The following is a 19,182-nucleotide window of genomic DNA, read 5'->3' on the forward strand; positions in this document are numbered from 1 at the left end:
TGAAGCCATGCGTGAAACCTTCCTGTAGTAACCTGGCAGAGTCATTGTCTGGGTATTTATTCAGCCTTGGGATCATCACTGATATGTCAATAGGGGTGTGGGCAACCAGGGTGTGACAAGACCTACTCTGGTCTCCTCCTCCCTCTACCGCTCTGAGGACCTTTTCCCCTGCAGTTGGCTTCAGTGTGGGAAGCCTGCCCACAGCTGGCGCATGCATGTTTAAATCTGCATGTGCCCGGGGCCCTAGTGCATGCCCCCTTATTAAAGTCCCAGCATACCCCCTTTCCTCCCGCATTGCCCCTGGGTCTGCTGGACGGGTCCCACCCAAGCCCCGCACGAAAGGGCTGCTGGCCAGAGTGTTGGGCTGGCTGTTGGAATTGCTGTTGCGGCCTGTAGGGGTACCCTTTACTCCAAGTATTGGCCCCACCCGGCGCCTGCCCCCCCGAGAACTGAGAGTGCCATGATGCCGAGTCAACTTTGTCCCATGTTAAAGATTTGTTAAATTCCTTCGCTTTCCTAAACGCAATATCATATTCTTTCCATGCCTCCCCATGCTTCTCGCTAAACGTTATGATCCTACTCTGGTAACAGGCCAATTGGGCCTGCATCCCTGGTGTACGCTCAGCGATTACTGCTACAAATACTGAAAACGCCTTGAGCCAGTTACTGAGGGTCTCTTCCACCCTAAACTTCAACAACTGGGATCGCCATTCGCTAGGCAGTAACATATCCTTCTGGGTCTTTGCGTACTCCCACTCTCTGTTATCAATGAGCAAGGAAAACATATTGATACATTTGTCTGCCCAGATGCACTCTTTCAAAGCTTGGGCCACGTGTTGAGCCAGGTCCTCCCCCCTACTTGGCAGCACGCCTACCCCCAAAAGGGGTAAAGCAACTTCCTTACCACTTTCCGCACTGCGTGTAGGCTCAATAATCGTATTCTTTCCCCCGTCATCTGCTACGCCTGTTAGGGGAGAAATCGGAGTGCCTGACATGTTACCCCCTGCCCTCGCCGCCATAATTCGGGCCACCACCTTCTGTGCCTCTGCTAAGGGATCTGCTGTGGCCGGTAAGACACCCCTATCCCCAACCATGGGACCAGCGCCGCTATCTGGGCTTCCAATTCCGGGGGAACCGGCCCCACTCCCGGGATTTGGCCTGCTGGACTCCCCTGTGGCACCACTGCTGGCACCACTATCACCGGCGGCGTGGCTGGAGCCGGTTCCGCCGGTGCAGTCACTGGGGTTGCTGGCACTACCGGGGGAATCACGGGTGCTGGGGCGGGTGCTGGCGCGGGTGCTGGGGCGGGTGCTGGGGCGGGTGCTGGCGCGTCGACTGGCCCTGTTACCGGTGACTCCCCACCCGGTCTGGGGTTATTACGCCCCTTGCCTCCTTTTTTGGCCCTACCACGCGCGGGGGGGACCTCCCAGTCTCCTCTAGGTTTAGGTGGTACTATCGTTCGCTTAGGCCTGCTCCCCGTGCTAGCCTCCAGCCTCTCACCCATCTCAGCCACAGTCCTCCCCAGCGCATCCACTTTCCCCCACCTTTTGTCCATTGCTTCCATCCTGCGCATCATTGCTTGTAACTTTTCTACTTTAGAGCCTCTCGCGCCCCGTGCAGCCATAACTAAATTATATCTGCAACCCTTTCTGTATTACGCACACAATGTTGTAAATACCAGCCCCAACAATGTCCCTCGTGTACTTCTAGCACCAAAACGCTGGCCTTTTTTAAAATCAACCAATGTTAAAATTTAGTCCAGCGTTTAAGAGTACAATTATTCCCCTGCTAGAGTAGTACCAAAAACGCTGCCCTTTTTAAAACCAAGCAATGTTAAAAAATGTTTCCCCTGCTAGAGTAGCACCAAAAACGCTGCCCTTTTTTAAAACCACCAATGTTAAAAAAATTTCAGCGTTTAAAAGTACAATTATCCCCCTGCTAGAGTATCTTACTGGAGGTCTCCCATCCAACTGCTGCCGGGGAGAAGCCTGTTTCGCTTCTATGACGAAAACTGTGTCCTAAACCCCTCCGTGCAACACGCAAATCGACCCTCCCCTTTGCCTCCCCACGAAGGGGTAAAAGAACCTGGCTTATGCTCCCCCGTCCTGGATTACCGCTCTGTTGACCGCTTGCTCGACCCCTGACACCACGAACACTGCAGCCACCGGGATTAAACCGGGTCCCACATCGGACTGCTCGGCTCAACCTGGCGGTCCCACTCCCAATCTCCTGTTCGTCGGGAACCTGGAATATAAAGATAAAATTAAAAGGCTCCCCGGCCCTGGTGGGGGGAGCGAAGCTGTTGTCTGGGGCGAGCGCGGGGACAAAGAGACCGTCTCGCGCGCTCGCCGGGCATTTAACCCGCAAGCCACGCCCCCCACGGCCCGGAAACACCGATAGTGCTTCCGGGTTGCGGGGGGCGCGACCCAATGGCTGCAGGAGGGGGTGGGGGCCCGCCCCGCCATGCTTACGTGGGGGCCGAGCGGCCCCCCCTTTCTTTTCTTGCTGCTGGGCACCACTGAGGGAAACCAAATAAAAAAAGACACCGTTGCCCAGTGCATCTGTTGAGCCGAATTTGAAGGACCTGCTGAGAGTGCCATTACTCAAGCTTGAAGTAATTGAAAATTACAGCGGGGGACAGGAAGATCCCTGCTGCTGTTGAAGCTGGGAAGATGCTGTGGTCATCTGCTCTCTGTGTCACGTTGGATAATAAACAGTAACAGGGGACCAGACATCAGCATACTGCAGACAACGATGAGGGACAAAAGAACCTGAGCTGGTGAACGTTCCATCATCATAGAAAGGAGATAACTATTCTTGGTTTACAGATTCTGAGGACAACCATTTCTCTTTCACAGACTCTGAGTAGGGAGCACAGAAGAAAGTGATCCATTGACGATGGTGACTTCTTTAATTGTGTTATTTTACTTTTTTAGAAGGAAAGCTTTCTTATTTGTAACATTGAAGTTTTCGTTTTGTTATCTCCAATATGGCAATGCACTTGGTAAGAGCCCCTCCCATGTTTTGCAGAATCTTGTAATGGAATGGGAGTTTGGAGAGAGGCATTTGAGACATATTTAGAGTCAATAGGTGGAGACTTTTTTGAGGCAAAAAGAAAGTTAGCTATATTAAAACATAGACTCGGGGTTGAGGGATGTGAAGTTCTTAAAACATTACCTATACCACAGGGTGAGGAGAATGAGATTAAGTATGGGTCAGATAAAGAGGAAGGTCCCGAAGATGAATATATGATGGCCATGAGGGCATGTGAGGAAAATTATGGAAAAAAGTTGAGCATAGTGGTGGAACGGCAAAAGTTTTTTTCATGAGCTCAACAACCAGATGAAACAATTGAGCAGTATGCGGCTCTGTTAAGGATGTTGTCTGTTTCTTGTGAGTTGAAGGACTTGCAAAAAGAAATGATAAACAGGATGCGTCCCTCGAAATTCATGAGACACTATTGCAAATGAACGACCCTTCATTAGGATAATTATAACCATTGTGCACCGCATTGAAAATATATCCTGTTATGTAAAAGAATGAAATGAGAATCATGACAAGAACAAGTCAGAAGAAGATAATGTGAATGCGGTGCCGAAAAATTGATTTTGAAAAGACTAGCACAAAGAGGGAAAAACAAACAAGGAACCCCAAAAAGAAGGGTCAAGACACACTTTGGCTGAGTCTAGTGCATGTCCTGCTATGAATACTCAATGTTACAGATGGAAAAAAATTGGCGATTTCTCCAGGGTTTGCAAGCTGGGAAGCAAAAATATTAACAAAAGCAACATGAATTTAAGAGAGCATCTTGAGGAAAGTGATGATAACGTCTCTCATAGTGAAGATACAGACGTTTTAGTAGCGTGTGGTGTTGAAGGATGATGCATAAAGGAAGATGTGTAATGTTCCCCTAAGTGTGTGATCGGAGTAAATGGTGAGGAGGTATCCATGTGGGCAGATTCCTGTTCTCCTTTTACGTTGATGGAAAAATCCATTTTGAGGGGCATGAACAAAACAAGTGAGTGGAACCACATGGGTATTGTGGAGTCAAGCTATCAGTACATTGTCGAAAGGGTAAAAACATTGTTGGGATGGAGAGACCAGCGGGCATTGAGCATTGTATTAGACCACAACCATCATGAACAAGTGTAGCTGACAATAAAACCAGATGTAGAAAAATGGAAGAAGGAATATCCTAAATAGTTTTCCTAGAAGTTAGGATGTTTGAAGAAATTCAAACATCTCATTGTCCTGAAGAAACAGGCTGTGCAGAGGGTGCATAAAGTGAGGAATGTGACCATTGGCCTCAAAGGAGCAGTTATCTGAAGAACTGAAATGTTTCTGCACAGACGGAATGAATGAGGCATTAGAGGGATCCGAGTAACTGAGCCCGATTGTGTTAGCTAAAAAGGCAAATGGAAAGATTCATATGTGTGTGGATCTTCGGGATGTGAATGAAAACATCTGGTGGATAGGCATCTCCTTTCCAAGATCAGTGAGATGCTGATAAATGTGAAGGGTGCAAAATATTTTACCACATTGGATCTTTCCAGTGCCTATCATTAGGTGCAACTACATCTGAAATCCAAGCATCTAACATTATTAATCACACCTGAGGGAATGTATCAGTTTATACTCATGCTCTATGGGTTAACCTCTGCTTCTCCCGTATTTCAGAGGGTCATGCATAGTATTTTGCCAGGGATATTCAAAGTGTTGGTATTTCAAGTTAATATTTGGGTGTGTGACAAGGATAAAGAACTTCATGAAAGGTGCTGGACAGGCTGGAGTGTGCTGGATTGACAGTGGAGTTAGGAAAATGCAAATTCCAAAAGGAAACATTGAGTATTTAGGGCATACCTTATCTAAAAAGGATTCAAACCTAAGTTGAAGTTGATAGAGGCGATTAACAAGGCCCCACCGCCATAGGATAAAGAACAGCTGACATTTTTCCTGGGTCTTACGGAGTAATACTCCAAATTTGTAGAGCACTTTACCAACAAGGCACATGTGTTGCATATGTTGATAAAGAAGATAACAAGGTGTCAGTGTTCAGAGGATTGTAAGCTAGCATTGGACTCTATAAAGACGGCAATAGTGAAGGTCAATGTTTTAGTGCTATTTATCCAGCAAAGACGTACATTGTTGTAACAGATGTTAGTTGTTATGGTTTGGGTGCTGTGTTGATCCAGGAACACGAGGGAAAGGAAAGAGTCATTGCATTTGCATCACAAACATGTAAGGGGGTGGAAGGATCATATTCAGTCATTGAGAAAGAGGCATTAGCTTGTTGGTGGGAAGTGCAATACTAAAGGACATTCATATGGGGAGCTCACTTTGAAATGAGAACTGATCAACACCCACTAATTGATTTATTTACCACAAATGGTGCAGGAAAAGTCACACCTCTATTAGCAAAGTAGTTATACAGGCTGCAGGAATTTACTTTCAGGGTCAAATATGTGCCAGGTCACAAAAGTGTGAATGCAGATTGCTTGTCTCATTTGCTGTTAGAAGGTGATACTTGTAGTAATGAAGATTGGGTGGTGGCAGAGATTGATCTCACATGTAGGGGAGCCTCATGGAAGATGAGTGGTTAAATGAGTTGGCCAATGATGCAGACATAAAATGACTTATTGACAATTGGCAGAAATTAATTTGGTAGGACAAGGAAGGACTATGTGAGTACCTACCAGTGTGTAATGAGTTATCTGTGGTGGAAGGTACAGTCAGGAGATGTAACAGATTGGTTGTACCTGTTACAATGCATCAATGACACAGAGCATTTTAGCAATGAAAAGAAAATCCCAAAATGACTGCTGATGGCCATGCATGAAAAAGCAGATTGAGAGGTTTGTTTAGAATTGTGAATCATGTGTATGCAGCGACAAAACTAGGCCTAGTATGCGGAGCTTCAAACCGCAAAATTCTGTGGAGTTGCCGAAAAACGCCACCAAAGTCCACAGAATTGAAATGGGATGATAGATGATGAGCGCACATACTTGCATAAGCCTCATATGAGAAGCACTATAAATATGCACTGTATAAATGAAGGAAGTTGACAAAACTGTAACATTAAGGGTAACACATAGATGCGAAATACGGGTCTGATATAACCCCCTAAGATTATGGTGATCAATTTGCCGCATAGTATGCGTGAAAATTAAACTCACCCCATTTTTGGTAAAGGGTGCAGTCGCATGTGTACAAAGCAATGAGAATGTTGAAATGAATTTCTGACCCAGTGACACTCCTTGAACGTTGCAGTGATGGTGAGAATGAGAGATCTCCAAGCTCAACCATAATGACATGCACTGGGAGAGGGCAGGTATATTTATTGCCCTAGCATACACAAGCCTGCATGCTTCTGGTTTATTTGCAGGCTAGCGTGATACGCTGCCCGAACCAGGAAGGTACCACCGCATCACCCTGATGAAAACCCCAGACCTATCTAGATCTTAGAGTAGGGCTGAAAGATGTTGCTATGACATAGAGTCATAGGACCACTAAATCCTAAAAATCCATAACTATTGTATATTTAAGCTTCCCCGACTACTCTGCCAATAAAGGGATACCTTGGAGAAGTTGAGGGATTTGTAATCTCTAGTTAAGCCCGCTGGTCGTTTCTCTGCAAGATGGTTGAGCCCACCCTCACCTTTAGGAGTCACGGCGAACCCGATGATGAAGCATGACACTTTAAGTATGTGTGAGGGTTATTTAAAGAAAAGGATGCTTTTCCTTCACCGCACTTAACAGCACAGAGCTATTGTGAAGACCATACCCTACCTTTTTTTTCTCCTTCTCTCTTTCTAGAATTGATTACGACCGACATGATAGGTGGTATACTCATAGGTTTGACGTCACAAGGAAGTCACTCATAGCGGCATTGCTGAGAGGTCATCGGAGGCTCCGCCCCTTTCTCAACCACTCTGCAAAAGGGCCTCTTGACACACTACTGTTTAGAGGATGAAGTCGCCTTGCCAGCGAAGGGCCATTGGCGGTTAAGAACTCCTATTGTTGCCACAAGTAAGTCCCACACAGCTAGATTGCTGAGAAGTCGGAGGCCCGCCCCCATTCACAACCACTCTGCAAAGGGCCCTCCTGGCACATTACTGGTAGGGGATGAAGTCACCTTGGCTGCTGAGGGTTGTTGGGGTCAGAGAACCCCTATTGTTGGGACAAGTAAGCCCCCCGCAGTGGGACTGCTGAGACTTCATCAGAGCCCTGCCCCCTTTTTCAACCACTTTGCAGAGGGACCTCCTGGCGCACTAATGGTTTGGGTATGAAGTTGTCTTGGCTGATGAGGGTCATTTGGGGCCAAGAACTCCTGCTGTTGCCACAAGTAAGTCCTCCACAGTGGGTTGTTGAGACGTTGTCAGAGACCCGCCCCCTTTTTCAATGACTCTGCAAAGGGGCCTCCTGGAGCTGGGGTATAAGTTCCATTGGCTGCTGAGGGTTGATGCTGGCCAAGAACCCCTATTGTTGCGACAAGTAAGTCCCCCAACGCAGGACTGCTAAGACATGGTCAGAGGGCCCACTCCCTTTCTCAACCACTCTACAAATGGGCCTCCTGACACACTGCTGGTTGGGGGATGAAGTCCCCTTGGCTGCTGAGGGCTCTTGGGGGCCAAGAACCTCTATTGTTGACACAAGTGAGTCCCCCACAGCTGGATTGCTGAGACTAGGGGTGAGCACACTAGTACACTCCGCTCCGCCAGCGGGTTGGCAGAGTTTTGGCTGAACTCCGTGTTCCAAGCAGCGTGGCAAAACCCTGCCTGCGCAGTGGAGTTTACCGCCCCCCAATAGACAAAACAAACAGTATCAGACACACCCATTACTCCAGTGAAGTTTTGTGAGAGGCCTTGGGAAAGGGTTGTGATTGCCATTTATGAACCCTTTGAGTGCTTGGGACCGGGCAGCAGGTTAGTCTTAGAAGACTATTACTCAAAATGGCAGAGGTAGCATTTATCAGGGACATCAAATCCCACAATATCATAATATGTTGTGAAGAAATCTTCTGAAGAGAGGGATGTCCAGAAGCAGTGCTGTCAGACAACGGACCACAATTTGCCAGGGATCAATTTAAATCATTTTTCATACTTGAGCGAATTAGACATCATAATACCACAGTATATAATCCCCGTCAAAATGGTTTATTCGAGAGGTTTAGCCGAGGTTTGGGTGAGTGCATTCAATTAGCTTTGAGAAAGGATTTGAGTTGGAAGAAAGAAGTAAGAAACATGTTATGGAGGTACAGAACAACTTCTCAGTCCGTCACGTACGAGACTCAAATGAAAAACTGACATTAAGTGCAAGATTAAAGAAAAAGAATGGCACACTAAGGTGACACCTAAGAAATAGGATTATGTCTGTAAATAACATGATGTATTTGGATTTTAGGTGTAGAATGTATGCCATACTTGTTTTTTAGGGCTCGGACTCCTCCCCCTGGGGGAGGAGTTTCGAGATCCTAATGTTATAAGAAAAAAAAGAAGAAGAAGAAGAAGGGCCTTGGTGAGAGGAATTCCACACATTCCTTTGCGTTTTCTGGCATCTGGTCAGTGATTCGTCTTCCCTGTGCTGTGTATGTAGTAGCCTTGAAGTGATAGGCTGTAAGTAATGTACGCGTGCCCGATGTGGCATTTTGTGTGCGAGAACGAGCATGGCAGAGTGATTAATCTTAATTACGAGCTGTCAGAGTGCCCGTGTAATGCAAGCCAGATGATGCGAACGCGTTCACAGCGGTGAGCGCGTTCAATGTTAAATGACGAGAGGCAGCAGGCGAGGCTCACAGAAGATGACTCATACATGCTCGTCTTGGTCGACAGCTGCACAGTCCGTGCCCTGTGACCCCGCTTCGTGATCTTGGAGGCTTGTCAGGCCGCGCCGCCCCCGCTGAGGAGACCCCCGCACCGTCGTGCCAAGGGTCGCGGGCCGCGCCTGCCTGATTGCACACGCCCGCTGGCGTCAAGATCCAAAAGTGCCCCCGATCGCCGGAGTCGCACAAGCCTGTGCCGACCCCCGCTGAAGAAAAAGGAAGTGTTCGTGAAGTCACCCCGGGCTAGGGGCCCGCAACGTTTGTCTTCCCCTTGGTTGCCGCTCCTGCCTGCAAGTGCCAAGGTACTGTTAATATCCCCCGCGGTGCGAGCCGTTCCTTTCACCAGACTCGCACCGCTCTGCTCTGTGTGCCTGCAGCCGTGAGCGCGCTCCAGCCCCTCCCGCTGGAATCCTTGGAAGTCGCCGAGTGCCCAGAGCCCCCACGGGTGAGTGAAAGCTGAAGGCTTCGTCTGCACTCCCCGTCAGGGACTCCGAGCCTCCCCCTGCCGCCCGCACTGCTCCCGGAGCCCTCCTGCACCGCTGGGCCGGCCCGCCTTTAACTCTGTCCTCGAGCCGAGAGGAAGAGCCGGGGCCGGCACAGGCGTGCTCACGCCCGATGCGTGAGCGTTGGTAGGGCCGGGTCAGTTTCACCGCGAAGAGGCAGGAGAGGCGCTGCCAGGCACGCCGAAGGCCGGGGAGAGTTCCAAAGCCCCAGAACGGAGAGAGGCTTTCGTTTAAAGGGCAAAGACACTGAGAGAACGTTGAGGAAGTGTGGTGCATTAACGCTCCGGCTCTCTGCCCGCGGCACCCTTCGCAATCCTAGTGCCTTAACACTGTTAGTGCAAAATGTTTCAGCCCCTGCATGCTGGGCTTCGATGGTATGTCAGCAACGAGAGATGATGCCATGAACCATATGGAAATTCCTTAATGGGCTTCCTGGCAATGGAATAGTGTTAAGGAGTGTCGAAGCTTTCATTCTCAAAATGGCGACTTGGTACTTCATTCACCGAAGACATTCAGTAAAAAATAGAATTTAAGGACATTGAGAGTGGAGAGAACACTGGAAATGCTACACGTTGGTAGCAGACATCCAGAACTCGCTGCAGAAACAGGCATTGCATGAAGCCAACGTCTTTGGAAACCTTGGCAGTTTTACGATGTTGTGAATTTTTTATGCTTTTCCCTTATAAATATGGGACAATGTGTCTCAGAAGCTAAACTTGGAGAGGCAGTTGCTTAATGTGCTTTTGTGCATTAAAAAACAACTGCAAAGAAAAGCTCTGTGTACAATTTCCATCTTGGCTGTTTCGATCAGGTTGGAAATGATCTTGACCTGTGGCTCATATTTACACGGGCAAAGATGCAATTAAACTGAGGAACTTCTCCAACTTGAATGTCGGAATCCAGACACTTGGCAAAAGTAGCCTGTGTAAAAAAAAAACCAAAACTTTTTCCATACCCTTAATTCTGACCCCTCCCAGTGCAGAGGAAACGCCGAAGCTGTGCTTCACAAATATTGACAAATTCAGTTTTGCCCCCACCCCTCTGCATGCATCTAAAAGTTTACGTATAGAATTTATTTGAAATAATGTAATGTTTTTTAAAGAAATACTTACATTGACTAAAAGTTATTCACATATTTTGTAATAACAATATTTGTTTTATTTATATATACTTCTTAACATGAAATAAAATATATTTATGTTTAAAAGAAGGTTTCTACGGAGAGTGTCGCCGTACAACTGTTTGTCCGTGTGAGTGCAGAGTAGTGAGGGCAGAGTAGTGAGGGCAGAGTAGTGAGGGCAGAGTAGTGAGGGCAGAGTAGTGAGGGCAGAGTAGTGAGTAGTGAGTAGAGTAGTGAGTAGTGAGTAGAGTAGTGAGTAGAGTAGTGAGTAGAGTAGTGAGTAGAGTAGTGAGTAGTGAGTAGTGAGTAGTGAGTAGTGAGTAGTGAGTAGTGAGTGCAGAGTAGTGAGTAGTGAGTAGTGAGTAGTGAGTGCAGAGTAGTGAGTAGTGAGTGCAGAGTAGTGAGTAGTGAGTGCAGAGTAGTGAGTAGTGAGTAGAGTAGTGAGTAGTGAGTAGAGTAGTTAGTACAGAGTAGTGAGTAGAGTAGTGAGTGGAGAGTAGTGAGTAGAGTAGTGAGTAGTGAGTGCAGAGTAGTGAGTAGTGAGTAGAGTAGTGAGTAGAGTAGTGAGTTGTGAGTAGAGTAGTGAGTAAAGTAGTGAGTGCAGAGTAGTGAGTAGAGTAGTGAGTAAAGTAGTGAGTGCAGAGTAGTGAGTAGAGTAGTGAGTAGAAAGTAGTGAGTAGAGTAGTGAGTGGAGAGTAGTGAGTAGAGTAGTGAGTAGTGAGTGCAGAGTAGTGAGTAGTGAGTAGTGAGTAGAGAGTAGTGAGCAGTGAGTAGAGAGTAGTGAGTAGTGAGTAGTGAGGAGTAGAGTAGTGAGTAGTGAGTGGCGAGTAGTGAGTAGAGTAGTGAGTAGAGTAGTGAGTAGTGAGTGCAGAGTAGTGAGTAGTGAGTAGAGTAGTGAGTAGTGAGTAGAGTAGTGAGTAGAGTAGTGAGGTGAGTAGAGTAGTGAGTAAAGTAGTGAGTGCAGAGTAGTGAGTAGAGAAGTGAGTAGTGAGTAGTGAGTAGAGTAGTGAGTAGAGTAGTGAGTAGTGAGTGCAGAGTAGTGAGTAGTGAGTAGAGTAGTGAGTAGTGAGTAGAGTATGGAGTAGTGAGTCGAGTAGTGAGTAGAGTAGTGAGGTGAGTAGAGTAGTGAGGTGAGTAGAGTAGTGAGTAAAGTAGTGAGTGCAGAGTAGTGAGTAGAGAAGTGAGTAGTGAGTAGTGAGTAGTGAGTAGAGTAGTGAGTAGAGTAGTGAGTAGTGAGTAGAGTGGAGAGTAGTGAGCAGAGTAGTGAGTAGTGAGCAGAGTAGTGAGTAGAGTAGTGAGTAGAGTAGTGAGTAGTGAGCAGAGTAGTGAGTAGTGGGTGCAGAGTAGTGAGTAGAGTAGTGAGTAGAGTAGTGAGTAGTGAGTAGAGTAGTGAGTAGTGAGTGCAGAGTAGTGAGTAGTGAGTAGAGTAGTGAGTAGAGTAGTGAGTGCAGAGTAGTGAGTAGAGTAGTGAGTAGTGAGTGCAGAGTAGTGAGTAGAGTAGTGAGTAGAGTAGTGAGTAGTGAGTGCAGAGTAGTGAGTAGAGTAGTGAGTAGTGAGTAGAGTAGTGAGTAGAGTAGTGAGTAGAGTAGTGAGTAGTGAGTGCAGAGTAGTGAGTAGAGTAGTGAGTAGAGTAGTGAGTAGGACATCACAGGCAGCAGCTGTGCAAGCTTCTTACACTCACAAGGAGACCACAGGCAGCTGAGGTGCAATCTTCTCCCACTCACAAGAACGACATCACAGGCAGCAGCAGTGCAAGCTTCTTACACTCACAAGGAGACCACAGGCAGCAGAGGTGCAAGCTTCTCACACTCACAAGAAGGACATCACAGGCAGTAACGGTGCAATATTCTCACACTCACAAGGAGATCACTGGCAGTACACACCACATGAACACACTCCATAACACATAGCAACAATACATTGGCATTTACAATGCCATTAGCTCGAACTCAAATAAATCCGAGCCCGATTGCATTTCTAATGCTTGTTTATATATACTTTATAGTCATTAGCACATTTTGTGATGCACAAAGACATCATTGCATGCAAAATATTTCTAGAGGCCTGCATTATGTTCTATTATAGCTAATGTTCTTCTATTTGTTTTTAGAAAGGGAATTGTTGTATTCAGTAATGTGTAAATTATACAAAGAATGCCCAGCAACTGTCCATTCCAATGTATGTCATAGAATTCTGACAGTTGTAATGGGACTGACAGTTTATGTTGGTCTGACTGGGGTCAGTTGTGTGTACCTTTTGCTTAACAAATAAAAGTCTTACAGCCAGATTCATCAAGCTAAATTGCACTCGCAAAGGGCAAGATTCTCAGAATCTTGCCTTTTGCGAGTGCAATTTTTGCATTTGGGATTCATCATCCCAAATGCAAAATTCGCTATTAAAGAATTTGCACATTTGCGAAGAATTGCATTTAAGGAATCTCTATTTGAGATTCCTTAGATGCAATTCATGAATCATTTTAAAATTGCGAAATCGCAATTTTGGGCCTCTATTTACCGCGATGTCAGACCTCGTGGTAAATAGCAAAAACTTAGAAAAATGCATTTAAATGCATTTTTCTAAGTTGCATGTTACACACACACATGTCCTTTGGACATGTGTTTGCGCAACACCAATGTAGATTACATTTCAGGGGTGCTACAGGGTGTCCTTTGGACACCCCTGCACCCTTGAAATCGCATCCTTATTTGCGATTAGTTAATTGCTAATCGCAAATAAGGAATAACTCCCCATGCATTCCTTTGGGCCTGTAGGCCCATAGGAATGCATGGGGAGTTATTCCTTATTTGCGATTAGCAATTTGCTAATCGCAAATAAGGAACATGTAGGAATCGCAATATTTTTTGCAATTCCTACATGAATCCCGTTTTGCAAGTCCTTAATAGCGATTCCTTATGAATCGCTATTAAAGACTCGCAAAACGGGTCTTTGATGAATCTGGCAGTTAACCACTTATCTGTGTGTTCTCAATACATAAATTGACTAGAAGGACTGGGTCAGTCTCTTTAAGGTCTAGCTTAATTCCAAATTATTTTTGATGCTTCCAGCCTAAAAAAAATTAGATCCCTTCATTGCCACATAAACCTTGCCAGGGGTGAACCTCCCCATGAAGAGAATTCTCATCCCAAACATTCTTTCTGGAGGTATGGGATCATCATTATAACCCCTTTAATCCCCCCAAATCCCTACCCCAGGATTGATATCTAGGCATTTCAGCTAGCAGTCTTGTTTTCAAAACTAAACTTTTGAGTTAAAGTTTGGGTATTTGACAGGTCATAGGAGTAAATCAAAGAGGAGATGCCCATCCTTGCCTGTAAAAGAATAGTTTTGAGAAGACAGTCTTTATAGGCCTTGCCTGGAGAAGAACAGGTTAGAGCAGATTTAAAGACCACAATTAGAGTTTAGTGTAGACAGATATGACATACAGTGGTGTATAGAGTGCAAGAATACCTTAGAGTAAGCAGACATTTGAGCCGTGACCTGTAACAAGGCATCTTAGAGCCTGCACCCATCACAGTGGTGGCCATAGCAACACAAAATTGTTTATTTACAGGGATTTAATCCCAAGTCTTTGTGGCTACCTGCTTGTTAGTGACAGGTGTCTGGCTTCAAATTGCTGTATGCTAATCGATTTTGTTAGAGAGAAATATATTGCTGTGACCAGAACATAGACAAGGAGGCACCTTGTGTTATACACTGAGGGCCCGATTCACAGAACTAACTTAAGACAAAATCCTAAATTTACTACTTTTGATATTCACAGAAGTTAGGATTTTGTCTTAAGTTTATCTTAAGACAGACTTAAGTTAGGATGTTGTCTTAAGTCTGTCTTAAGTCTGTCTTAAGACAAACTTAAGACAAAATCCTAACTTCTGTGAATACCAAAAGTAGTAAGTTTAGGATTTTGTCTTAAGTTAGTTCTGTGAATCGGGCCCCATGTGTTTTCATTTATTTCATGCCTATATTAGATACATGGTTGCACATTAAAATGTTCTTGCAAAAAGACTTTAACAAGAAAATGTCTTATAACTGTTTTCTACTAGATAACTGTCTTGTCCTGGACCGTCTGGCCTTTCATTAGGCCTCGAAGAAGTAGGGGGTTCCTTAGACTGTGGTGGGCATGCTGCCTAGTCTCAGGGACTGTGGAGGCCCACCACTCTGAAAGTCCAGCCCGACTATCATATCTAAGGATTCCCACTGGGCCGCAGGGATTTTTTTCTCAAAATGACATATCAGGGGCACTTTTGAGAACATGCTAAGTGCTTACCTCTCTGCCATGTCATAGTAGCATGACAGGCCAGTTCACATTTTTATTTGTTTTTCAGAGACAAACCCCTACATTTTTGAAAAACTGAAAATCAATGTCCCTGACAATAGGAAGTTAGTCCCTGCATGGGGGGAACATTGTTAGGGACACTATTTCAGCGATTTTGGAAAGGAACTCGCTGTCCCAGAAGCACCAGCATCCAACAGGGTGGCCCTGTGGAGGAGGGGCTGACCAGGGCCGGCACTAGGTATGGGCAGTGTGGGCAGCTGTCCAGGGCCTCGCACTCAGGCCACAAGCATGGGGACCCGCACTGGTGATGTGTCCTGTTGTTTCTCTGGAGATCCATTTTAAAGAAAGGTGTCGCCTTGCAATTAGGGTCCATGGGAGGGGCCCCCCTCCCCGGGCTTCTCAGGGATGGTGTCTGGAGGCATAGGAGGGCTGGAGACGCTTCCTCTTGGTCCAATTGCAAGGAGACCCATTCACAGACACTGCAGGAGGCCCATTGTCCAGCATTTTTGCACCCCCACAGTTTTAACTTTTAGCCCACAAGCAATTCTCACACCTATCGGACTGAAGGTGTGAGAATTGCTTGTGGGCTAAAAGTGTCTCTGAATGGTCTCCTTGCAAAGGGCCACTTATCTAAATTAGAGGGGCCTCACACATTCCCTTTTAGCCTACAGCCTCGCAAATCCTAGAACCGTCCCTGGGGCTGAGCACTCCCGTGTCTTGTGGCCGCAATCCGCTATAAAGCACTGACTTTATTCCAGCGGTGGTGGACACTTTTGCCATGATTTTTGAAATGGACTCACTGTCCCAGAAGCACCAGCATCCAATAAGATGGGCCTCGGGAGAAGGAGCTGGCCACGGCTGGAGGGTATGCTATCAAATATCGTCTCTGACATCCCTAGAGGTGGTGGCAGGGTGATTCCAGTGCTCCTGTATGCCGATGATGCTGTTTTAATTGGCCACAGAGCCAGGAGCCTTCAACGACTTTTGGACTCATTTATCATTTTTATGAATATCTTTGACTTATCTACAAATGTAAAAAAAAAACATATTTTATGGTGGCTGGCCCTAAGAATACAACATTCTGTAGCCTTTCAGTACAGGGACAGGTTTTAACCAGATTGAAAAAAAATTCATACTTGGGATTGCTACTTAACTCGGGTTTTAGCTGGAAACCTTTAACTTAACAAGCATTGGCATAGTCAATAGGTCTCGCCTTTGAGACCTTATAAGTAGTTTGCCACGTAGCACGCATTTTCACTTTTATTTGTCAGGCGCTTAAAGACTGTTTATTCCTCGCAGACTGATTATTACAACGTCCTCCTAAATATGATTACACCTCGCTGCACAAAGTTAACACCTTGTATGCTGGTTTAGCTTAAATACATTTTAGTACAACAAACAGATTGGAAGAAATGCCACAATTTAAACCATATACGCACTGGCGTATGTGAGAGAGTGGTGGCAAGGTATTTATTACCTTTATCGAGAGAGTGAAGGGGTTAATAGCCCATTCTGAGCTTGGCTTCTTCCGTGTCATGTCTGCTCCCCACACTCCAGAATTATCATAAACTGTATATCACACAGTGAGCATCTTTATATATAACTGAAATTACTGCTCTACTGCTGAGAATAAAGCTTATTTGGAGCAAATGCACTAAATATATATTCACAATTGGATCACTAAAGTGGAAACGTATTCTCACTACAGCAGAGTGTAACTTGCTTCAGAAAGCACCGCTGAGTCCCTCGAGGGTCACACACCAGATGTATCACTGTACAGCAGTGGGGCAGTTAGGGGGTTATCTCACTGAATGAATGGGTTTACCCCGTGTTCGTCTGGGGATAAAACATCCTGGTTTACAACGACTGCGCACTTAGATATTGTCGTGCCCAGGCCAGGGGCACTAGGACCCTGAGGCCAAGGGCAGAGGACAGGGGACACCGGACACCGCTTCCGGTCAGGGGAGGGGACAGGAAGGAACAGGGACACTCAGAAGAAGGACCTCGAGGCAAGAGGTCAGGGATCATGTATGCCCAGTAAATAAAGTAAATAAAGAAGACTTACAATCAGCCATCGACTCCTGTGTTTCCTGGGGCAGCACAACACGACAACTGGCGACGAAGGTGCGTGCATCGAGTGCCCAGCAGGACTGAAGAAGTAAAGAGGAGCAGCTGTGTGTCGCGTTGAGGGACGAGCGACGACATCATCGAGACCAGGAGCCCACCCTGTCACGTGTGCGCGTGAGGAAAACGGCGATGGAGCCCACCGCGACCGTCGCTGATGAAGGAAAAGAAGCGTCTGCAATACTTCGGTAAGCAGATTAGAAAGCGGAGTGAGCGCGCGAACTGAGCAGATTCAAGCGCGAGATCTCGCGAGAAGAGCAGCGGACATTTTGAGGTCAGGCGGCAAGGGCCAATCAGCGCGAAGGAAAATCATGCGACCATTTTGAAGCCAGGCAGCGCTCCAATTGGTCGCGAAGTCTCGCGAGACTACCGGTGGCCATTTTGAAGTCAGGTAAATTGACCAATAGGAAGAAAGAACAGCGCGGCGGGCATTTTGAAGTCCGGAAACGAACAAAGAAAGCAAAAAGAGTGCCAGAAAGAGCACCAAACAGCAAACAAACATGAGCAAAAGCAAATAAAGAAGAAACAACAAAGAGTGCCAGGGAGAGCCCCAAGAAAATAAACAAGCACAAGGCAACAATAAACAAATAAAGGAAAAGGATGGCAGACCCAACAGGCGAAAGACATAGTGCACAATATCGTAGACCGCTACCATTCAACTTATCTGAGCCACAAGTGGGCATACGATGGGAGAAATGGATCAGGTGATTTGAGAGATACATGGAAGCCACCGATGTGACTGAAGCCAAACAACTGGGTCTATTCCTAAACTTCATAGGTGATGAGGTTGAAGATCTACTAGTGACACTACTAAAAGAGGAGACTTCCACCTTCGACAAACTAAAAAAGTGCCTAACAGACAAATTCGACCCGCAGAGGAACATCGACTTTGAGCGATACACTTTCTCGATTACTTTCCAACAACCAGACGAAACGCTGGATGACTTTGCACCGAGACTGCGAAAACTCGTAACTCACTGTGAATTTGACAAATTTGATAATGAACAAGCAATCAGACTGCGTATCATTGAGGGTTGCCGTGACACAGGTTTCCGTGCAAGAATTCTAAAAGAACCAACCTCACTAGAATATATCCTATCACTAGCAAGAGCTGAGGCAAGAGCGACAACACACGCAAAGGAGATGGAGCGAGGAAAAGAACGACGAGTGGAACAAGTACACCGCATAACAAACAACAACCGCACGAGCGGCTGGAAGAAAGAAAGAAATGAACAGACACAAAAGAAACAACCAGAACTAACATGCTACAGGTGCGGACTTGAGTTTCCACATAGAGGCACGTGCCCGGCATTTGGCCAGACATGCTGTGGTAAATAAATTATTTACACTATCATAATTTCTATAGATGCAAAAAGGATCAAATATAAATGAGGAGCAGAGTCCGTGGTGTTAGAGTCAATGGGCTTTATTGCATTAACTCAAGTTAAGGGAGAGCTCCTTTCACCAAGCAGGTTCAGGAGAGTTCTGAGCTTTATTCACAGAGTACAATATTTATACATTCTTTGCATACATAGGGAGGAGCCCTCCAAGCAGAAGGAAAGAAAAAGATATGAGCATGTAGGCGTTCACTGTAATGAGTCATAGGTGGGTGGGTGCATAGAGGGGGCAGCAAGGTCAGCAAAAACTCGCACTGCCTGTTTGCGTAACTTTATCAGACTTTTACACGAGGGCTGTTTCCTTTCTGTTGGTCAGGGAGGGCCCTGGGTGTCAGAGTGACTAGCATGTCTGGTCTTATCTCTAGCTCGGGGCAGCATGCAGATTGCTCTCATCTGTAGAAGTGTTGCTGCTTCATACTAGCAAGTTGGTTTGGCCCTTCCTGTCCACCCCTTGTGTAACTGTCTTGGAGGTTTCCCTTGACATGGGCCCCACTTATCTCTGAGAGCCGACAGCAAAACTGGGCCTTATCTCTGCAGAGGGGCTTCTGCTCGCCTCCTGCTCAGGGCCGGAATGCAGCTTTATCAGGTCGACCCTTGTTTGACACTGTTAAGACACCCCGGGCTGGGCCTCTTCTCCGTGACTGCTCAGCAAAATATCTAATGTGCTGCAGAGAAATGTAAAATGTGCCTTTTTCAGGGTCTGGCATGGAGGGGCCTGGTGACAGAGAAATAAGGCCTCTGAATGTGAAGTAATGCAGGGATTTTTATTCAACATGGCAGATGATGAGAGGGTAGCGCGTGGGGCACAAATACATATAAATATGTAATTTTCTTCATTGCAGGAAATGCAACCAAAGCAAACACTTTGCAAGTGTATGTCAGGGACTGCAATTCAGGAATGAAAGAGGAAGAGCGGGAAGATCACG

This window comes from Lissotriton helveticus, chromosome 9, assembly GCF_964261635.1.
Source record: "Lissotriton helveticus chromosome 9, aLisHel1.1, whole genome shotgun sequence".
Lineage (NCBI taxonomy): Eukaryota > Metazoa > Chordata > Amphibia > Caudata > Salamandridae > Lissotriton > Lissotriton helveticus.